The sequence below is a fragment of the Emys orbicularis genome, chromosome 1, assembly GCF_028017835.1.
Source record: "Emys orbicularis isolate rEmyOrb1 chromosome 1, rEmyOrb1.hap1, whole genome shotgun sequence".
Lineage (NCBI taxonomy): Eukaryota > Metazoa > Chordata > Testudines > Emydidae > Emys > Emys orbicularis.
The window spans coordinates 99,903,865-99,926,786 of NC_088683.1; the positions used below are offsets into that span (position 1 = coordinate 99,903,865).

At 44.4% G+C, this 22,922-nt stretch overlaps 1 protein-coding gene across 1 annotated transcript in view; it reads left to right on the forward strand.

Moving 5' to 3' along the window:
- Positions 1 to 9,720: 9,720 nt before the first annotated feature.
- The window catches only part of MYH9 (myosin heavy chain 9), a 95,861-nt gene continuing 82,659 nt past the window's right edge, over positions 9,721 to 22,922 (forward strand). Inside the window, exon 1 of the mRNA XM_065415046.1 lies at positions 9,721 to 9,901. The gene's annotated coding sequence lies outside the window, so the exon portion shown is untranslated. The remainder of the gene's footprint in view (positions 9,902 to 22,922) is intronic.

Consider the following 22,922-nt stretch of genomic DNA (forward strand, 5'->3'; position numbering starts at 1 on the left):
GCTTTACATACATTTAAGTTATGAATAAACAGACAATGGAAAGAGGGAGTGGACAAGAATATTTCCTGACTTAGATTTATTGATTCACTGGGTGGAGGGGAATTGGCTTATCTTTTTATTTGTGTTTTGCATCTTCACCACATTTTTCTTAGCCCCAATAATAATCTCCCAAACCACCTTTATAATTCTAATAAACCAGAGTAGAAAGCAGCAGACCTTGGTCCCGGCAGGAGTCCATTCACCTGCTTCCCCCACTTCAAGTTGTGGAATGTCCCAAGACCAACAAAAGGCCCCTGACTCCATCTTTTCTGTGGCCTTGGTTCATCCAACAGTCTCATACTTCCTGATATCTGAGAAATACATGTGGAATTGGTGCCAGCCCCAGGCTCTTCCAGCCCAGGGGCCAATGGGTGCCTCACTACTCTTTACAGGGGCCATGTGTTTATTAAAACACTCAGGATGCTTTCTTCATTCTAGGCTTATCGCTGGAAATGGAAGCCGCAGGTGCTTTGATAAATGGAATTAAAAGGTCAGGTGGTTTAACTGGAGCTTCTATCAGCCTCTCTGCTGAAAGATAACTTCCTGCAGGGAAGACACCTCGGTATATCTCCATCAATATCACCTAGCTCCTAAAGTAATAACTCCTCAGTGGGTCTCCAGAGCTATCTTTCCACCTCGCACAGTGCTAATGCCTCTGCCTCGGGTGGCAATACTGTCAGTTCAAGCATCTGTTGTCCCCAGGCTGCCTCTGCACATCTGACAGCACACATGAGTTAAAGAGAACAAGGAACAGTTGCCTCAGCTCAGCTGTACTCAGCTCCCCGCTCTGGCCATGTGTTTCAGAAGGAAGGGAGGGAGAGGAATAGATGGCTGGGCAGTATAGAATTGTCCAAGCTGATAGTGGGAGGCAGGAGAAGCTGGCAATGTGGTAGGAGATTAGAGGAGGCTTGCTAGAGAGCAGAAGAAAAGTCCCAGATGTGGGAGGGAATCTTGGCAGAGAAGCAGGTGGGATACTTGAACAAAGCATGTAGTGACTCCAGATGCATAAAGCTTGCAATGTGTAATACCAAGTGTTGGTGGGTGTGTTTACAAGACCTGCAGCATAAGCAGTTGAGCTGCATGCATAAAGTATGTAGCATCCACTGATAAAGAATGCATCTTAAATAATTCCCACAGATGAGGGTGAATACTTACTGGGAAGGAATACTGAACCACCCCTCCACACAGAGACACTCATCGGTTACCAGAGCAGTAGCTTCACCTTTGGTACTATACCCAAAGCCAAAAAGAATGGTTTTGATTGGACCAGTTTGATTGCTGGCAGCCAGAGGCAGTCTCTTTAATTGAGGATAGCTATAAACTACCAAGGTTGTGATCCCCAGCATGACAGCAACGTCATGATAATACTCAAAATGACTCCTACAGTATTGGAAAATTCCTCACTCCTGGGACCTTTGGGGCACACTAGAATATTTCAGGCTAGTCTCATTTTGTCCTCAGTCAATAGGGTAGAATGAAAACCACAGAGCCATTTTAATGTGAGCAAATATTTGGTCTTAATTACCACTGAAGGTTAAGACCAAGGCAAACACCAAACCTAATGTTAACTGGGAAGGCAGTGTTAACAGAACAAATGGTCATATGGCAATCTAAGAAAGGAGAAGTGCCATACCAAACCCGGGGGCACCCTTCCTTCCACTCCACTGAATCCCAGGACTAACTTATTTTTCTTTGCTCCCACTGTTTGAACCTTGGGAAGAAAGAAAAGAGAATAACAAAACAAAAACAAACCAGTCTCCAATTAAAAAGAACAGGAGTATTTGTAGCACCTTAGAGACTAACGAATTTATTTCAGCATAAGCTTTCGTGGGCTACAGCTCACTTCTTCAGATGCATAGAGTGAAACACACAGACAGAAGATATTTATACATACAGAGAACATGAAAAGGTGGAAGTACGCATACCAATTGTAAGAGGCCAATCAATTGAGATGAGCTATCAGTAGCAGCAGAAGAAAAAACTTTGAAGTGATAATCGAGATGACCCATAGAAGGTGTGAGGAGAACTTAACATGGGGGGGAAAAAATTCAATTAGTGTAATGACCCAACCATTCCCAGTCTCTGTTTAGACCTAAGTTAATTGTGTCTAATTTGCATATTAATTCGAGTTCAGCAGTCTCTCTTTGGAGTCTGTTTTTGAATTTTTTTTGTTGCAAAACTGACACATTCAAGTCTGTCACTGAGTGATTAGAGAGGTTGAAGTGTTCTCCCACTGGTTTTTGAATGTTATGATTCCTGATGTCAGATTTGTGTCCATTTATTCTTTTGCGTAGAGATTGTCCAGTTTGGCCAATGTACATGGCAGAGGGGCATTGCTGGCACATGATGGCATATATCACGTTGGTAGATGTGCAGGTGAACGAGCCCCTGATGGTGTGGCTGATGTGGTTAGGTCCTATGATGGTGTCACTTGAATAGATATGTGGACAGAGCTGGCATCAGGCTTTGTTGCAAGGATAAGTTCCTGGGTTAGTGTTTTTGTTGTATGGTGTGCGGTTGCTGGTGAGTATTTGCTTAAGGTTGGGAGGCTGTCTGTAAGCGAGGACTGGTCTGTCTCCCAAGATCTGTGAGAGTGAGGGATCATCTTTCAAGATAGGCTGTAGATCTTTGATGATGCGCTGGAGAGGTTTCAGTTGGGGGCTGAAGGTGGCGGCTAGAGGCGTTCTGTTATTTTCTTTGTTGGGCCTGTCCTGTAGTAGGTGGCTTCTGGGTACTCTTCTGGCTCTGTCAATCTGTTTTTTCACTTCAGCAGGTGGGTATTGTAGTTTTAAGAATGTTTGATAGAGATCTTGTAGGTGTTTATCTCTGTCTGAGGGATTGGAGCAAATGCGATTGTATCTTAGAGCTTGGCTGTAGACAATGGATCGTGTGGTGTGTCCTGGATGGAAGCTGGAGGCATGTAGGTAAGTATAGCGGTCAGTGGGTTTCCGGTATAGGGTGGTGTTTATGTGACCATTGTTTATTAGCACAGTAGTGTCTAGGAAATGGACCGCTTGTGTGGACTGGTCTAGGCTGAGGTTGATGGTGGGATGGAAATTGTTAAAATCATGGTGGAATTCATCGAGGGCTTCTTTTCCATGGGTCCAGATGATGAAGATATCATCAATGTAGCGCAAGTAGAGTAGGGGCGTTAGGGGACGAGAGCTAAGGAAGCGTTGTTCTAAGTCAGCCATAAAGATGTTGGCATACTGTGGGGCCATGCGGGTACCCATAGCAGTGCCGCTGACTTGAAGGTATATACTGTCCCCAAATGTGAAATAGTTGTGGGTGAGGACAAAGTCCAGTCACCAGGTTTGCCGTGATGGTATCAGGGATGCTATTCCTGATGGCTTGTAGTCCATCTTTGTGTGGAATGTTGGTGTAGAGGGATTCTACATCCATAGGCCAGGATGGTGTTTTCTGGAAGATCACCGATGGATTGTAGTTTCCTCAGGAAGTCAGTGGTGTCTCGAAGATAGCTGGGAGTGCTGGTAGCATAGGGCCTGGGGATACAGACTAACACGGCTGCTACTTTGAAACCAGTCTCCAATTAGATTCCTTACTTAGCCTTTCAGTCAGAGGCCCATAGAAAATAACTGAGACTTAAAAGCACCAAAACAATGTAAGAAATAGTTAAACACCATTCATGTTACTGGGTTGTTATACTAGAAAGCGCACAGTTATATCTGCCAAATTGCACCACTTTAGTCTATTCTCTGAGTCTCCCAGTCTAGTGACTGGACTTATTGTGCTGCATTTTACCTCATCCAAGACTCAGCCTGGATCCCTAGAAAGGAAGGTAGTGGCTTTGACAGAAATCTCCACATAGCCCAACCAGGCTGGAGAGAGAGAAGCAGCACTTAGCTGGAACTTACAATTACTTTAGAGTCTGTCGTTTTTCTCAGTGTCCTGTTAAGGCAGGCAAGTTTGTTTGCCATCCCAATTCCATAAACATGATGGGGGAGTGGGGGGGTTGGAGGTTGGGAAGGGATATTATTCTGCTCTTCTCAGCTTTATCCCTTTGCTGAGTAAGAAGAATGCCCCCACGTCCTTCTAAACTCAGGAATCTGAAGCATTTCTTACCCCCTCCGAGAAAGGGGAGGAGCAAGAGGAGGTGTCTGAGATGTTGAGAAAGGTCCTGAAACAATTGGAAAGCCACAGAACTGTGAGACAGCAGTGGTGAGATGAGGATATGATGTACAGGCCTAAGATTAGAGTTTTTCTCGCTGGCCGATTTGCTATTAAAATAGGTATTAAGAAGTAAAGAGCCACTATTCTTGTCTTATGTTATGTAGACAACAGGATTTGTTCTAGATATGTTCTGGTGAGGTCTGGGTGAACCAGAGGCAGGTAGACAGCTCACAGCCCAGGTCTAGTCTTTGGCACATTGATACCTTTGCTGGGTGATCCTCACCTCTGTTGGCCCTTTTGTGCAGTTTCACTGGATGACAGCCTTGCACGATATTGAAAGCCAGGTAGCAAATGCTGATCAGGAAGAAAATGGGGCAAGAGGAGCTGGAAATGAGAATGAGGGGGACAAACTGAGGTAAAAAAACAAGCACTGTGCATGCTCTTAGAGATTACAATAATAGGCATATTAGAAATTTGTAGAGTAGGTTAGATTGTAAGCATGCTCTGAGACATTCTTGTTAGTGCGTAGATCAGGAATGTGGTCTCCCCAACTTTACATCATGCGGTTATAATCCCAACACAGCATTTGGAGGAAATCATAAGCTCCAAGAACAGATCTCAGGTCATCAGATCTGACAAGATTGTCCTCTGCCTGAGATAGGAATACAGCCTTCATTTAGATGTATTTCTGGAGAAGATAAAACCATCTTTCAGTTGTGTCAAGGTACAACGGTCCTGTAACATTATCCCCCAAAATGGTAGTTTCTACTCTCTAGTATCTGTGCCTTCTGCTGGGGAGCAGGGGAAACACTCTAGACATGTAACAACGAGGTTCTCCTGTTAATTGCATCCCACTCGACTGAGAGCAGAGATGTTGGATGCATGTGATATTCTGCTGTGGACTTTGCCACTAATGCGTTAAGAAAATGACCACAGTTTTCTTCTTTGTTAAAGCAGAAGCAAGAACTGTGGTGATGGGGTAGGAGTTTAGCAGGTTATGAAGAATCTTTCTATTCATTCACTTAGCACAAGAATGAGTGGATTGCGGGGGCACGTTTGATAGGATTTTACCATAGACTGGCATAAAGCAGCTGTATTTTATAGGCAGTATGCTGCATTAAAACTACAATGCATCATGCACATTCCCTCTGGCCTCAGGAGTGACACACTAGGACAAGCCATTGAGCCCACAACTTCTGCACAGCTTTGCAGAGTGCTCCTGGCCCCCTGCCATAACTCAAGTGAGCAGAACCAAAACTCAAGCTCAGGTGACCAGAAGTCAAACCTAAGTCATCTAAAGCTTTAACCTCTAGGACATGGAACCAGCCTTGTTTCTTGTTTTTAAGTTCATGGTTCTCCTCCGCCAGTAATCAAAGAGCTGAAATCTGGTTCTTGTACTGGAGAGAAGTGGAGAGGCATGGACATATATAGGAAAGGGAAGTTGTGAGCTCTCAACAGTTGATGACTATTTCCCAAAAAGATTTGGCACTGAATGGATACAGTTCAGGGCACATAGGGAAAGAGGGAGTAGTAAATGAAGAGGTTCATAATGCATGTTGTTCCATTCTCCCATGCATCTGCCTCCAAAGTGCTGTCTCCTTTTGTTATTGTGTGTGAACTCAAACTATAACCTGCACCTATAGCAGCCACCAGCACTTGCTACAGCTTTATAAAGCCAATACTGAGCATTCTTGAGGGATCCTAAATTTTGGACTTTCAATGAAGCTCCCTTTGTTGGTATTTCAGACACCACAGAGCTCTTACCAATACTATGTTGTGACATTCTGCAGCTCTGTACATGTGTGGTTTCTTAACAAAGTCCCTGTGGTTAGCATTTAGCAATATGCCTTCTCTGAGGTAAACAACTTTACTCCCTTGTCTCTCTTTGTCTTTTATTCTATCAATTTTTGGCTAGAAACACTGCAAAATAAAAGCAGAGATTTTATCTGCAAAACATTAGGAAAGTGTTTTCATTATTAAAGTGTACTTAGTTGCTGGCCAAAGGTGCTGGCCTGTTTGACAGACTTGGAGACTGAATCTCCTGTTTATCTCAGGAATGGTACAGCTTGGGCAAGAGAAGTGCAAGTTTACACACACACACACACACACACACACACACACACACACACACACACACACACACACACACACACACACACACAGAGAGAGAGAGAGACTTGCCAATGAGCATCTATCCGGACCTATCTTAGATTAGCCTAAGAAAAAAGGTTGCACTTAAAATATTTGGCCCAGTGCCTTACATGCCTGGCATAGCACATTAAAGCCATTGAGATATCTGACCTGGTGCAATATATGCACAGAGCATGTCTGGCAGCCTGCTTCATTACATGCACTGAGCACACCTGGTCCAGAGCATAGTCACCGACTTCCAGAGAATAATCAAGTGGTTGCAGAGCAAAAGACGCCCAGAACAGTGTGCTTCTAGAGCTGGATCAGTCACCATAGTGCCAAATCCATTAAAGCAAAATGAAGGGCAAGCTTAAAGAGAAATCAGAGCTGGGCAGGATTTGTGTCTGTAAGGGAAGGAAGAAAGGTATTTCCGTTTTCTATGCAGAGCAATACTCCAGTTGAAAAAAGAATGACCATGGAGTACCCCCTGACAGTCAGTATGTATGGAATATTACATTCACCGCATTAGACAGGAAATCTTGCATAGATGATGTGATTGCATTTCAAAATGTACAGGGTTGGTGCTATGTGGGAGACCTGGGTTTGATTCCTGAACACAGGTGAGAGGAGACAGTGTTTTCAACAATCCACAATCCCTGATAGATTGGGGTGTCCTGGAAGCTGATTGGTTGGAGACAATTGTAACTCTGGGTGCTAATTGCCTAGGAGAAGATGTGCTTCAGAATTCTAGAACCTGGATGCTGATTGACTAGGAAAGAGGTGTTTCCTGACACCGGGTACTTCTGGATACTGCTGGTTAGTTGTTGAGGAGGTGATGACTTAGAATTCAGATAAAGACAGTGGCAGATTTGTTCTTCCAAATGGATGCTGTTGGCACATATTGTCCAGCAATAAATGTTATGATTGGAACTAGTCAGAAGGATCAAATAAAAATCGCATGAGCTTTTAGGACATAACAGGTGCACTCAACTTGCATGGCTTCACAGGAAAACTTTCTGATTACACTTTTGTATGTATGCCTCCTTTTTAGGGTGACTGCTGCCACCACAAAACAAAAGTCTCTGTACTGTGTAACTGGCATGCATAATCTGGTGCTAACAAATAAACAAGCAAAGGAAACTAGCCATTTCAAACCTGAATCAGCTTACACACAGAAATATTAGCATTAGAGAACAATTAAGAATGTTCAAAAGAAATTAGACATTTTTCCAGGAGGGAAAAGAGGGCGCAAAATTGCAGTAACTGTGGTCCTAACTACTAGGAGGACCAGACAGCAAGTGTAAAAAATCGGGACGGGGGTGGGGGAGGGGGGGTAATAGGAGCCTGTCCCTATAAAATCGGGACATCTGGTCATCCTACTAACTACTCTCCTCTCTCTAGTCTTTTCCTTTCTCAGCCAAGTGGTTGAGAAGGCAGCTTCCTCTCATTCTTTAATAGCCTATTGCACATTAGTATCTTTGACCATTTTCAATCTCAGTTTCACTCCAGCCATAAAATTTAAACCACTCTCCAGTAGTAATCAGCCTTTTTTTATGCTGCTACTGATGGCTCTTTCTCTTTTCTACATGCATCCTTGGACATAATGGACCATTCCATCATCTTGGGCCACATGAATACTGTTGATTATGCATATGTCCCTGGTTCCCTCTTGTCCTACCTCCCTTGCATTCTCTGGCTCTGCTGGTAGGTCTTTTTCTACACCAAGACCTGTCCTGTATGAAGTCCCACAGAGTTAAATTTTCAGCCCTCCTATTCTTTTCCACCAGCATTCCTCTCACTCATCTGTATCTTTAACAATACCACTTTTATATCCCTGTTACTTAGCTGTACATATCTTTTACCACCTTTACTGACTTCTCCCGCTCCACCTTTTGTGGCTTGATCAAGTAAACTTGTAGCTTTGTTCCAACTTCCTTAGCTAAATCTAAGACAGAAGTGCTTCTCTTGGGCAAGAAATGCTTGCTCAAACACATCTTAATTTCTTCTAATTTTTTTTTCAGCTGAAGCCTCTATCATTCGCCTCTTCTGTAGATAAGCTTAGTATGATCCTTGATCTTTCTTTATTTTACATTGTCTATGCCTGTGAATCTGCCTACCTCACAAGACTGTTATGAGAAGCTCTATATGGGTGGTACCTTGTATTTTTATTTACCTGTAAAATGCCTGACGCATATATAGTAACCCCAACCCTAATAATTAATAGCTAAGTATTCCTTCCTATCAACACTTCTGCAACATTGTTCATGGTTCACTGCCACTGTCTTCTGAAAGCCTTAGTCGTTCTTCCTCGCCTCTCATCTTGGCTATTACATCCCCCTCTTCTGTGGCCTCCCTGTATCCCAGCTCTCTAAATTTCAGCAAGTGAAGAGTGTTGTTGTCTATGTTCTTGCATGCACAAGAATGCTCAGCCACATCACCTCCATCCTTCCACAGCTCTGTTTCTCCATTCATTTCTTAATCCCTTTCAAGGGTCCTTATTTTTAAAGACCAATTGTAAAACAAAGAAAAATATATTTGTGCCTTTCCTGCTCCTTAATAATGGGTAAAGAATATCTGATATATAAAGCCAGTTATTTTCACATTAGAAGTATCAGGTTCTGCTTTCTTTTTCCTAGACAACTTTGGCAAGATCTTTGGAGGACCAGGAATATACCCCATCAGAGGAGGCTGAAACCTGGGCTGTAATTCTGCCAGCCTTCAAGCAAGAAAGAAGGAGATATTGAGGCATACACAGTGTAAGAAAGGGAAGGCACTAGAAACCACCCAGTAAAAGAAAGGGTCTGCTTAGGCTGGCACTGGTCAGTGGGTTGTAGTTTTTAAAGTGACTGGCAGACAACTGTAATTTTTACAGATGAAGAATTCCAGAATGGCCTGGAGCTGCCCAGGATGGGCCCAGTAGCACCTGGCCCAGGGATCTCCCAGCTGGCCCTGGTGGAGGAGATGCCAGAGGAAGGGCAGGTGGGGTGAAGGGCCATGGGACGGGCCTGGCACTGCCCACCCAGGGGCTGTGTGGGGTGGTGAAGGGGATTGTGGGAGTGTAGCTGTGCTTTACAAGGGCTGTGGTGACTGTGGGGCATGGAGGGAGGCTACTCTCTGCCCCCTCCCCCCCGTACAGTGCCCTTGCCCTCTCCCTCCCCCGCCTATCAGCTCCTAGGATCCTCCCCACACCGGCAGGACACGCTCGGCAGGCCTACTCTAGTTCTCATTGGTTGGCCAAGTTGTCAATCTGCGCCCCTCCCTGACTGAGCGCCCATTGGCTGGGCTCTTCACTCTCGAGCGTTAGACCCCCTCTTCCTAGAGGCGCCTCCTCGATCGCTGTTGGTTATGGTCGGAGTCAATCAGAAGCAACCCGTGTTTCTATTGGTGGATGATATAGAAACGGGGCGGAACTGTGCCTTGGCCGCGGCCGCTCCGCCCGGCTTGAAACCTCGCAGTGCCGGGGAGTTAGAGGTGTTAAAGCCGGAGCAGCGCGGCGGGCGAGCGGTGAGTCTGTGCAAGGAACCGGCCCCGAGGACCAGTCTCTCACCGCAAGGAGCAGGCGCCGCCGCCGCGGCTCTTCCCAGGCTTTGACCGGACTGAGGTGAGGTGCGGGCGGGGACGAGAAACGCAGCGCTCGCGCTTGGTTCTCAGGGTGGCGCTGGCGGCTTTGAGAGTGGGCAGGGTCGGGCGGGTCTGCTCCGGTACCTGGGAGCCGCTTGTCTCGCCAGTGGGCTGGGGCCCGGGCAGTGGCTTTGCCCGGCCTGGCAGCAGAGCCGTTACCTGCCGTCTCCCCCTCGGCCGGAGAGCGGACAGGGGGCATCCGCAGGGGCACGGAGGTCGCCCCGCCCCGTGCAGGGCAGCGCGCTGGCAGCCCTGCCCACAGGGCGAGCCCTGGCCCGGGGCAGCGCAGCACGTGCCCGCGCCTCTCTGCGGGGGCGGCGTTGTGCCGCGGGCGGTCCCTGCCCGGCGCTGGGTGGGTGCCGCTCGCGCGGGTGAATTTTCTCTCTCTTCTCTTCTTCCTCCCCCCGCCCCCCGCGAGTAACGGGCGGGCGAAGGGAGCGTTTGGCAGCTGTCAGGGCTCCCGCCTGAGTCACGGGCTGACAGTCCCGCTGCAGACATTGCAATGGGCTTGGCTTCCGCCCTCCGAGCCCGACTTCCTCATTCGCCTCGCTCCGGCTAGTCCAGCCGCGGGGAGGGAGGGAGTGACGGGGCAAGATGAAGCTTGCAGTGTGCAAAGGCTCGGAGAGCGCGGGACTTTCCGAGCCCATTCCAGCGCACCAGCGCGAAACCCTCCAGCTTTGTTACAACCAACCTGCCTCCGCTAGGAGTAGAAAGAAACAAGCTTCCCCCCCCCCCCCCTTGAGGGTGAAACGTACCCAATGGGTTTAATCAGGAGTGCTCCTGTCCTGATCTGCCTCGGCGCCGGGTGAAATGAGCCTTAAAGCGGTATCTTGTTCTGCCGAATACACTGTAGTTTCATGGTACCAAGATGCACTGGTCAGGTTAAGGAGGCAGTTCTCACAATGGCTACTGGTACCCTCTTCCAGCCCCGTCCTCCTGCTGAATCACCTTTGTGCTTATCTGCATTGCTCTCTTCCTGTTTGCGAGTCTTTCAGGCCTGGCCGCACCCAGAGTGGGCTAAGAATCTAGGGTTTTGTGGGAGAGACTGTTTATCAGGTCTGTCTTATCTACACTAATGTGCTAAGTAACGCATGATAGGTTTGAACTTCGAAGCTGAACGAGTGTTCTCCTAGAAGGAGTCCAAACTAGCAAACCATGTCGCCCTGCCCTTCTCTGTAAAGAAGGTACAGAGTAATTTGCATAGAGGTGTGGAGCTTTATGAACCTTGGTTCTAAGATTAAACACACATCCGTAACTCTTCTTAAAATACAGTTTCTTCCCTTAAGCATAGGTGTGATGCCTTTTGAGTTACTTTTCAGTTAAAAGTAAAAGCTCTGTAATCAGTTACTGCCTGTGTAAAGATACTTTCTAACTTAGTCACCAGGTAACAATGTGACTTAGTTAAGTTATCTGTGGCACTCCAATGAAAGCTGCAAACCTTGATGCAGCCTTGCATTGATTCATATGCCCACTTTCTGGAATTGTGGCACTCAAATCTTCTGCTTAGCTGAGATGAGATAAGCAAATGTTTCTGCTATGTGGGGTGTTGAGAGGGGTAATATTTGGAAGAAAAGACCCTTAATACAAGTAAGTGGGGCTACTTTAGTAATTAAGTACTTTGAAGTTGTGCAGGATAACGCTAACAGCCCATGATACTACTGATACTGGGCTATGTGAAATTGCCTCTGAAGCTACATCTGTAGTAAACAGTTTACCTTAAGTCATGGAAGCTTCACATCAATAGAGGCTAGTTAGGGTGGCTTGTTTCTCCTGAGCAGTTTGGATTACTTCAGTGTGTGTGTGTGTGTGTATGTATATATATATATATATATATATACACATACATGTCTGCAGGCAGACACTACACAAAAATCTCTTGTCTAAGATTTTCAGTAGTTTTGTTGGAATCAGTGTAGAATCATGAATGGTACCAGATAAATAGCTGTGAAATGTCTGGACCTTCTAAACTGGATATGACTAAGAAGGTTGAATTTCTTATGTAGTGTCCCCTCTCAATGTTTAATTTGTCTTGCCAAGAGCTGATATTGTAAATTTTCAGGAGAAGGTAGTGACCTTGTCCGCAGGCTTGCATGGCCATATAGCGCACATCTGTTCTTATATAAATAATAGGATGACTGATACTTTTATTAGGTTTTTCTGCTGATTACTCTTATTCCAGAGGAACAAACCCAGGCCTTGATGGGTTTCTGTCAGAGCAGTCTTATCTCACTTTCCAGGTTATTGATCCTAGGAGTATGGTTCTGCTTACTTCATGTCTGGTTCAAGTTAAACTTTCAGTAAAATAGTTAGACCCTTGTCAGCTTGACATCTTTGTTCTAGGAGAGGCGGTTGTGGCTGTTGAGAATATACAATTTTTCTCATCCTTTCTAGATGTATTCTGATTGTCTGTCTTAAAATGGGCTAAAGAAAACAAGTCGATGTATTGTCACAACTAAGTCTACATTGTAAAGCAGCTCGTAAATAATAAGGCCAGGAAATGGTTTATTCACTAAGTAGCACTAGGGAAGGCACTGTACATATACCTTCACTTTGGAGACTTCAGTCATCTATGGGTATGTCCACACTGCAATTAAAAACCCAAGCTCTAGGACCTTGCAAGGTGGGCGGGTTCAAGAGCCTGGGCTGCAGCCCAGTGTCTGCACTGCACTTAAACAGCCCCTTAGCTTGAGCCCCGTGAGCCACAGTTTTTTAATTGCAGTGTAAACCTACCCTGTATGTCCTCCTAAGCATTTGTTTCCCTGGTATGACAAATGCCAGGGGACTGAAGGTCTTGTGTTAAAACTCTGTAGTAAATGGCAACTAGTACTTCTCTTAAGTTGCAAGTTTTTCTAATGTCCTCTGTGTAGTCAAAAGCTGCAGGTGTTTAAAGCAGTCAAGCGTGCTGATAATGCAAAAGCTCATAGTCTGACTGCTGAGGCCTAGTATTAGTATTGTAACAGGCAGCATGAAAGCACGAAGCATTATTTTATTGGTCTTGCTTTAAAAATGCCATATTAAATGATGCAACAAACCCTATTTCATAGGATAATTCTCTTCCAAACTATCTCCATGAAGGTGAGAACATGAATGTACATGCCTGCGTGGCTAGCTGTGTTTGAAAATGTGAGAGATAAAGCTGCTATAGTGTCTAAATTATTTCAGACATTGATTGGACACCAGTCTGTGGGAGGTGTCTGTCTCATGACCTTCTCAATATGCTGAGTTGCTGGGAGATGAACAGTGTGACTAGTTTGTTCTGAGTTTTGCTACCTCTAACCTTCTAATTAGGCTGGAATGACTTTAAGACTCTTGAGTATGAGTAGCCTTCTGAATCTTTCTCTTGCCCAGGATTATGTAACTTTTAGGGATCTGTATGACTTTACCATGGTGAGATCATAAAATGGACCTGCTTGGAGGTACAGGCACACTCTTATGGTTAATCTAGGATTTATTTAAAGAGGAATTAAGAGTTATGATGCAAAAATCTTTCTGTAGTAGGTCTACATTCTTGCAAGGCAGCTTCAGGTTGTCTTATAGGAGAGGCTTTCTAACAGCTAAACTTCAAGGTCCAGAAACTAGTGTGAAGTTCTTCTGAAAGATGTCTGAATCCTCAAGACGGAACATAAGATTGAACATGGTTTTGTTCATTGTAAGTGCAGTGCTTAATCTGAAGGAATGCTAGATGGCACTGAGGGTTCTTCCTGGCTTCTAATGTGTATATTTTGTTAACCCACTTGCTTGATGTTTATTTGCAATTTTAAAGCATATATGCAAACAGCTGCATTGCATAATAAGTGTTAGAGAAAATTTTTCCTTGTGTTCATTTTCAGTAATTCCTGTGGGCTGGGATAAAGCTGTAATAGTATTGCATTGCCTGCAGCAGCATTGTTTTTGCTGGCAATCAATCTAGTTGTGTGCTGGCTTGAGGTGACCTTGCATCTTCAGTTTCTTTTTGGTCTGAGCACGCCGTCCGGTAGGACTAATTCAGTCGTCTTGTGCAAAAGGATCTGGAAACGAACAACCTATCTTGAAGTGTTATCCAATAACACAAACTGTATGTAGTCACATGCAAATGCAACGTCTACCCTGGAAGTTATTACCAATGGGTGTGTCCTAGTAAATTAGGAGTACATTAACTACAGGTTTGTGTTAATCTGTGTGCCCATGTTTAATTATGGTTTATCCCTTTCATGCACACTTTCCCTTTTAAGTCACTTGGTGGCTGTGGGAACTTGTATTGAGAAGATCAACATTTTCGGAACTCAACACTGATTCCTGTTGTTATCCAAGAGTACTGTAGTGGCATAGCAACATCTGATCTGATACCAACCCAGATTCTCTCCACAGCATACACCATGTACCTGCTTTCAGTCATTGCCTCTTGAATCTGTTACTCTCCCAGGCAGCATGCTGCTTTTTCCCTGAGCTTCCTAAAGAAGACCAAAGAGGTAGTGGAGTTTGCAATTTTCCATTAATAAAACTCTGAACAATTTCATTGCCAGTTACTTCAGAAACTAGTTCTTTTGCTCTTGCATTATGTATTGCTTATGTCAATGTCACCTTTGTGTCTAAGCATAACAAAATTGTAACTATAGAACTCCCTGGCATATTTATCTGAAATAATAGTTCCCCACACCTGAGGAAGAGCTCTGTATAGTTCAAAAGCTTGTACCTTCCACGAACCGATGTCGGTCCAATAAAAGATGTTACCATACCTTGTCTCTCATATCCTGGGACCAACAGGGTTACAACAACACTTCATACAGTAGCAGGAAACATAGGCAATAGATATGCATTATGTTGGATGAGGAAAGGTATTATGAGCAGGGTATGCAAAGGCATATTTCATAACTCCTGTGGGATTTGTGTTGTTGGGGGTTGAGGTTTCATCTTCCTTCAAAAGAAAACTAGTATCTAGTTACAATGTACACAAGCAGCTTATTTAGGCACTTTACTAAGGAATAGAGGCTAGAGCCAGGTGGATGGGTGACCAGCAACAATCTGTAACAAATGAACAGTAGTATATGTTGAGAGAAATTTAACAGTTTAGGAACATTTGTCATGATCAAGATCGGCATGAATTCTGCTGCTCATCAAAAGCTACAGTTTTACTGATCAGTCTCAGCAAGAAATCCACATGATATGATGTAGGTTAAGACACAGGAACTACAGTTCTCATTTGAATGCATGCAAAGCAGATACTCAGATTTGTAAGGCAGGTTCTATTTTTGATAGAAAAATCTTTGTTGTAGGCAAAGCTTACAACTTTGGTTTCTTGTATTTGGCTAGGAACTGCGTTTCTTGTCAGATAATCAAGATTGCAATTTCCTGTTTATTCTTAAGTAAAATGTATTCTTGTAGTTTACTTCTCTGTAATTGGGTTTAGTGATACAACACAATTTAAGATAATATGATCTTAACTTTCTTTAAATGCGCCTGTTTACTTGAGTTTATGCTATCTCTTGACCAACCTGGATGTGCAGGATATGCAGGTGGCTTTACTGTTAGAATGCAGGCTCTTTTCCTCTTAAGAGGATGGCTGCTTTTGCGTCTGAGTGATTTTAGTGGCATGCTTGGTGCTGCTTTGAGCAGAAGTGAACTGGAGTCACTGATCTGATTTTACAGCAACGCGGTAGTAGTTATGGTGGTGGTTTAATCTTGCACCCTGTGTAAATAAAGTGTAACTAAAACAGTTATTTGTTAATCCCCCGGCCCCAAAATGTAGCTGGTAACTGTCTATAAAATGGTATGGTTTCCCAGGTGAACTTTAGGATGAAATAGTGAGGGCTTTTTGGCTGTAAACTCTGTTGGGCAGGGACTGTCATGCTATGTCTGTAGAATGCCTTGCAAAATGGGGTGCTAAACTGGTTATTGCCTTTAGGTGCTATTGCAGTATGAATGTTAATACTAGAACATCATAAAAGTTTAAACTTTCTATTGCATGCTAAAATGTTCTTTATCTGCTTTATTTAACTTCCTGACACACAAGTCTTGTACAGAAGCACTTGAGCTTGCAGTTTAAGATATTGTATGGCAGGCAACGTGAAATGCACATGTGTAATTTTGACACTTGTGTACTGTCATGATTCAGCCACCTAAAAGTGGAATTCCCAAATAACTTCAGTAAGACTTAATATGTGATTTTTAATAACCGTTACATAGATATATGCAGATATGTATTGCATTGTAAATATTAAATCTGGAAATATGTGGTTGTATCAACCATAACTCTGTCTAGTTCTTTCTCTCTTGCCATGTAAAATACTTTAAATTTTCCCTTGTGCACATCTGATTATGACAGTATGGACTATGATTCTTCAATATAGGCCAAAAAGGCAGATGCAGGTTATATCTGAAACTGATATTTTTGACTGTATTGGTAGAATATGGTGGGGTGATGTCTCTACTCTGACAATTACTGCATCTAGCTTACAAATACAGTCTCTTGCTTGTTTGGGTACTGGGAGGATTAGTTGTGTAGACTTACCCCATCCACCACACTTATGGTGGAGAGGCTAAAGTTTATTGTGGTCCATGTGGGAAGGCTTTTACTCATTGATTATGAGGAGTAAGAATGCGCTCGTATTTTTCTTCCTCCTCTTGTTTTGTTTTTTTCTCTTATCACTGAAACTTTGTCTGGTACATTATATTTTCCAAATTATTGCCCTTACAGTGAGGGGAACATGAAATTTTATAGGGTGTACATGCTTCCTGTAAGAGTGAATTTGCTACTTCTGGTGCTTGAGTTGAATCCCTCCTCATTCTATTGTACTTGGAGACCACTACTTATGAGCAGCACTAGCACTTCAGACTAGTAAAAGAACACGCTCTATGGAGTTTCCAGAGTAAAGGAGACATAAAAGGGGTGAGAAAATGTGGGGAAAGCACTCAAATATTTATGGTGATAAGTGCTCTAGAGCAGTGGTTCTCAACTTTTCCAGACTATTGTACCCCTTTCAGGGGGTCTGATTTGTCTTGTGCATCTCAAGTTTCACCTCACTTAAACTACTTGCCTACAAAATCAGACATAAAAATACAGAAGTGTCACAGCCACTATTACTGAAAAAGTGCTGACTTTCTCATTTTCATCATATGATTACAATATTTATATATTCCAATTGATTTATTTTATACTTACATTTCAGTGTGATACTTGAGCCTGTTTTTCACTTGTGAGCCTTGTCTGAAGTCACAGACCCGGGCGGCGGGGTTGAAGCCTGAGACCTGTCACCATGCAGAGCTGAAGCAAGTAACTTAGCTTCACAGGGCCCTTGCACTTGGGGACCCCCCCTAAATTTGTCGCATGACCCCCCTGGGGGTTGCAACCCCCAGGTTGAGAAACACTGATCTAGACAAGTTGAGTACCCCCTGGAAGACCTCTGCGTACCACCAGGTTGAGAGCCACTGCTCTAGAAACATTTAAGAGGAGGGTTTGGGAGGACAGGTTCTAAATCAGTAAAAGATTGAGAGGCTTATTGTGTGCATAGGTAGGCTCCTTATTATAAATGAATAACTTCCTCTTTGGAAAGAGGGAAAAGGTAGAGGTCAGGGCTGGATGACTAACCAGAAGGAGCAAGTTAGCTTAAGGTCATGGCAGACAGGGCAGGGGAAAGCTCAGTGTAGCAGAAACAAGTGGAAACAACAAAGTGTGGGGTGCACACAGGGTTCAACTAGATAAGTATGCAGGGATGGAGCAGTGCAAAGCCTTGCAGATGTTAGATATGTCTTCAGAGTCTGAAGGCAAGTCTATACTACAAAATTAAGTTGACCTAAAATACATTGACATACAGCCACTGCAGTAACTGAATGGGTTCTACACATCCACACTACACTCCTTGTGTCAGCCTCACTAGGATTTAACTGTCAGTGAGGGGCATTGTGGGACTGTTTCTGAAAGGGAGCAACAGTCGCTGTAAGCAATGCAGTATCTACACTGACACTGTATTGGCCTAACTGTGTTGGCCTAATTATGTCAACCTAAGAGCTAGACCTCTCTTGGAGGTGGAGTTAAGTCAGTGTAGTGGGTGAGTTACATCAATGAGAGCTACATTTTAGTGTAGACGCTTACAGAGCTGGTCAACATAAGATGCCTTACATCGTCCGAACTCTGTAGTGTAGACCAGGCCTCAGTATTTATAGGTGGTGAAGTTGTTTTCGCTTGGCCCCTGCATACCTGTTGAGCCTCAAGGCTGCTTGGTATTTTCTATTAAAGTGTCTTGGCTGTTTTCCTGGCCAGAAGGTACTTAATGAGTCCTCTTTGCAGCTTACCTCTGCTTCCAAGGGAGGATCTCCCAATCCTTGACTGCATGGGGAGTGGTGTTGAGAATCAAACTTGGATCTTGTAAGCCTTAGCTACACTAGGCTTTTCTGTCCAACATTTCCACATTTGCTGTCAATGGTGGAGCTGAACCATTTGAAACGCAGGTGGGCAACTTTTGGCACAAAGGCCTAGTATATAGACTATCATAGTGTAGTAGAACTAATTACAAAGCCAGCCATAGTGTTTCTGGTGAGATGTAGACCCTGTTTCCATTGTAGAAATCACATTTGAACATGGCTGCCAAACAACTTCAAGTTTTCATTCTATATGGATAGGGAAAAATATTAGAATATTTATTTGAAATATTATTGGTATGGAAGATAAAAACAAGTTCTCTGATATGCTATTGCACTGAATTTCTGTACCTAGAGGCTAGGATGATATGGCTGTACCAATATTTTCCTTGGTAAGGCCTTGTGCCCTACAGCTCCACAAAAAGTAGCCAGCCCTATTTTTCTTCCCTGTCTTCAAACTAGATGTAATTAACTCAATCCCTGCCCTCTCCTGTGACAAGCAAATGTGTATTTACTACAATAATGTGAGTAGCTGGAGGGTTCTTATACTTAAAGCATCTGACTAAACTTTTTTCAGCACCCCAAAGTGTCTCATTAGCCCTAATGCAAAGTATTGGAGAAGGGAGAAAAGTGACCCTGAGATAACAAGGGGCTAAAACTGTCTGAAAGTCCTTACACCCTCTAATGCAGTGTTCCTGAGGAATTCTACATGTCTGGTCAAAGTTCTTGCTGTTTGTTCTGACTCCCGAGGCAACAATCCCCCAGCAAAACTGTTTGAGCAGCAGGGATGGGCTGCAGTTTTCTAAACTACTGCTATCTCCGTAAGTGGGATTACTCTGTCCAGTGGTCATGAAGTATGTGTTCTCTCTCTGGAATGTTTTCCTTGTGGGCATGCTGTCTCTGGGAGAGGGATTCTCTCCTTTGCTGAGAAAGCATGTACTGTATATCACTAATAAGAAACAACAGTTGCAGAAAGCATGTAATGCAGGATAGTGATCTTGGAATATTTATTTCAAATGAACAGTGTTAGGTGGCAGCCAGCCTAGATTTGCTGGATTTAAGACTGATCTTAAAGTTAAGATAAGGCCACTCCCTGTGAACAGCAGTTGGTATTTTCAAACACCAGTGCGTGCGCTTTGTAAGCCCTAGTTAGCTTTGAGTCAACTATAAAGTGTAATATGACTTAGTTTGAACAGTGTTATTGCGTGGGATGGGAAATGTGACTGACCGTTGCCTTCACCCAGATAAATTGTGATGGTAGTGTCTTACTGTTGTATGATTTGTGTTTTTTGGGAATTCCCACTTAAAACCTTTATGTCCCAAAGCAACCCTCCTGTGACAAGGACTATACTGGAGGGTGGAAATGCTGCTTCATGCACTTACCAGATAGTGCTTGAGATCAAATTAAGAGAATTCTAAAGCTGGTCATCCAAAAGCATGTATCCCATATTCACCATTCTGAAAATACCTGCTGCAGACCTTTCAAGGGAACCTGTAAGACACACACACTAACTCTTGTCTTTCTATCTCATGATTGACCTTGACAGTAGACTAGTTCAGATTTACTTATCAGAGAAATTCCGTGTTGCGTGGTACAGGGAGGAAAGGTAGAAAGAAGTCTCTTTTTCGGACACAACTATCCACTTCCAGAATCCAGTTTGCCATTCACTATCTAAACCTTGTATAAATCAGGTAGTGCACATATGTGAAATGAACTAATTTCCCAGCAGGGTAGGAATGGTTCAGTGTCTTGAAGTTGCCATATTGGACCCTAGAACTTAAAATTTCTCATCAGTGTTTAATTTACCCCTCTCCTCCAGTTAGTCCAACTCCCTTTAACCTATTGTCACTAAGATTCTTGATACCTCGCCTATTTATTGCCCCATTGGCGTGTACTCTATCCAGCTGAATACATGATGCCAAAATGCCCTCAAAGTTTCTTGATTACTTTTTCTCATGGCCAGTGGGGCACATATTAATGCTGTGCCTTTTACTTAAGGTACAGTAGTAGAAATATTGCAGCTGGCAAGTCTGGACAGCCCTAATGTCAATGAATTTTTAACAAAAATCACCAAACATCTACATTCCAATTATGAAATAAATCATTGTCCAATGTCTTGGATGAGTCAGGATGTGACTAGAAAGGACAGCAGTGAACTATATACTCCTGAGGGAATTCTGTGCCAAAAAATAAAAATTCTGTGCACAATATTTTAAAATTCTGCATATTTTGTCAAATAAATAAATATAGAAGCTCCAGCATGGCAGTGGGGAGCACAGGTCACTGGCTGCACAGAGGTGGGAGATCACCCTGCAGCTTCCCCCCACCCCTAGACAGTGGACTTGGCAGTGAGGCTGCACCCGACCCTGACACAGTGCAAGGGCTGGGCTGGCCCCAGAAACACTCTGGGATCCTGCCCCTCTGCGCCAGGTGCACCAAGATAGCAAGCAAGAGGGACAGAGTCTTGCACACATGCTCAGCCCTGGGCCCCAATCCAGATGTGGAGCAAACGGGCTCAGCGTGGCATGCTCCAAGTATGGAGGGGCTTAGTGTGGGGGGATCCAGGTGTGGAGTGAGAGGGTTCTGTGTGGGGCAATATGGGTGCGGTGTTCGGATGCGGTGGGGATTTGGATGCACAGGGGCTCGTTGGGGGGTGTGTGTCCCAGGTGCAGGGGGAATGGGACTCTGGGTGGGGGTCCAGGTGAAGGTGGTTGGGGCTCAGCAAGGGAGTCTGGGTGCTGGGAGAGTGGGCACAAGCACTTGGTGGGGTGGAGGTCCAGGTGCAGCTGGTTGGGGCTTGGTGGGGTAGGGGTTTGGGTGTGGGGGCCTCAGTAGGGAGTGGCCTGGATGCAGGGGTGTGGGTCCAGATGCAGGGGGAGTAGGGCATGGTGGGGCGGTCTGGGTGTGGTGGGGCGTGAGTTCAGGTGTAGAGGGCTCAGTGTAGGGGTTCTGGCTGCAGGGGGTGTTGGGCCTTGTGGGGTCTGGATATAGGGAGGTCCAGATGCACAGGGGTTGGGTGGGTGAGTGAGCATCTCCCTCTATAGTGAATCCTCCCGTGGTGGTTGAAAGGGTCAGGAAGCAGGGGGTCGGAACTTCCTGCAACCGGGGGAGCTTTCTGGGGGTGGGTCTGGCCCACCTCCAGCCGCTTCTTGCAGGGGAAGAGCAAGTCCCATCCTCCGCCACCCCCATCCAAGCCAGGACTAGCAGCTGAGCCCAGTGCAGGGCAGGAGCCACCAAGGCATCCGCAGCGTGTCCGTGTTCCCCTCCCCCCCCCATGGTGATTTACCTCTCTGCCGGCTGCTTTGGGTGCCCAAAATGACATGCCTGTGCTGTTGGGGAGGGGCGCATGACCACTCTTTCAGTTTCCCTTTGCTTCCCCATCATTTTTCTGTGGGGAAGCAAAGAAATCTGTGGGGGACATGAATTCTGCATGCGTGCAGTGGTGCAGAATTCCCCCAGGAGTAACTATAGCAAGTCTAGTAATGACTTCTGGAAGTCTTAAGTAAAAGCTCCATTAAAAAGAACAAAGCTGTGTAGCGACACAACCTCCTAAAAAAAAAAAAAAAAGTGAAGATGAGCATAATGAAGAACCTCTTAAATTCTAAGGAGGCTGTGTAGTAGGGTCAGGATGGAATTCCTGTCCCCACCCCCAACCCCACTGCGATCTACAGCATTAGACAGTTGACTGAGTGCACTATGACTTTTGGCTTTGTCTGTAGCATCAGGCTATGTATGTTATAGAGCATACTGGATTTGATGGGCTAGTAGTTAGATCCAGAAAACTGTTCTCCTAGGAACAGACATGAAATATTAAACTTAGCTTCTTCAATGATAACTGAGGTTTCAAGCTACAGTCCTATCTACAAACTAGGGTATAACCTTGTTTTTGCTCTTTCTTTGTTCATCTTCCCACTCACTTAATCAGTCCTAAGGAGCTGAGGCCAAACAGTTCCTCAGCAAATTCAGAGGAACATTCATAATGAATAGTAGATGCTGCAGTCTTGCAAGAAGCTGCTTTCAGTTCATAGTCACATGATGCATTTTAACACTCTCACCACTTGCTTAACCTACATACTGCACTTTCCAGTTTGGCACCATCTGCTATATAATTAGATCTCTTAAATATGGTTATCTTTTAGTTGTTGGTTTTGATAAACTATGCTCAGATGGCTGGGGAAGGAGAAATAGTTCTATCAGCAGAACCGAGGCAAGAACAGATTGCTCAGGCCATACATTTGAATGGGACTCCTATCATGTCTATTGATGAATGTTTCATTTCAGCCAGGCTATTCAAGGTCAGATTCTTTAAACATTCTACATTAGCAAAGAGTATCCAAGTTCTCCCACTGGGAAGAGATTCTTAGCTGTGATTGAATTGTATCTTAATCCGCCAGTAATACTAGTTCTCTAATGACAGAATCTTGTCATGTCAACAAGACATGGAGTTTGCCCTTCTTGATGGAAGGTCCTAAGCTGATGTATTCAGTGGGTTGTAACTACAGAGTAGTTTGTGGGACAATTCAACAAAGAACTGATGACTTACATTTGTGAACTTTGTTCAAATATACAGACAACCTAAAAATGTGAACTGCATACACAAAGTGAGTCTGTTTATCTAGACAGTAACACTTACCTAAAACAAGCTAATCTTCGTTTCCCCCTCTTT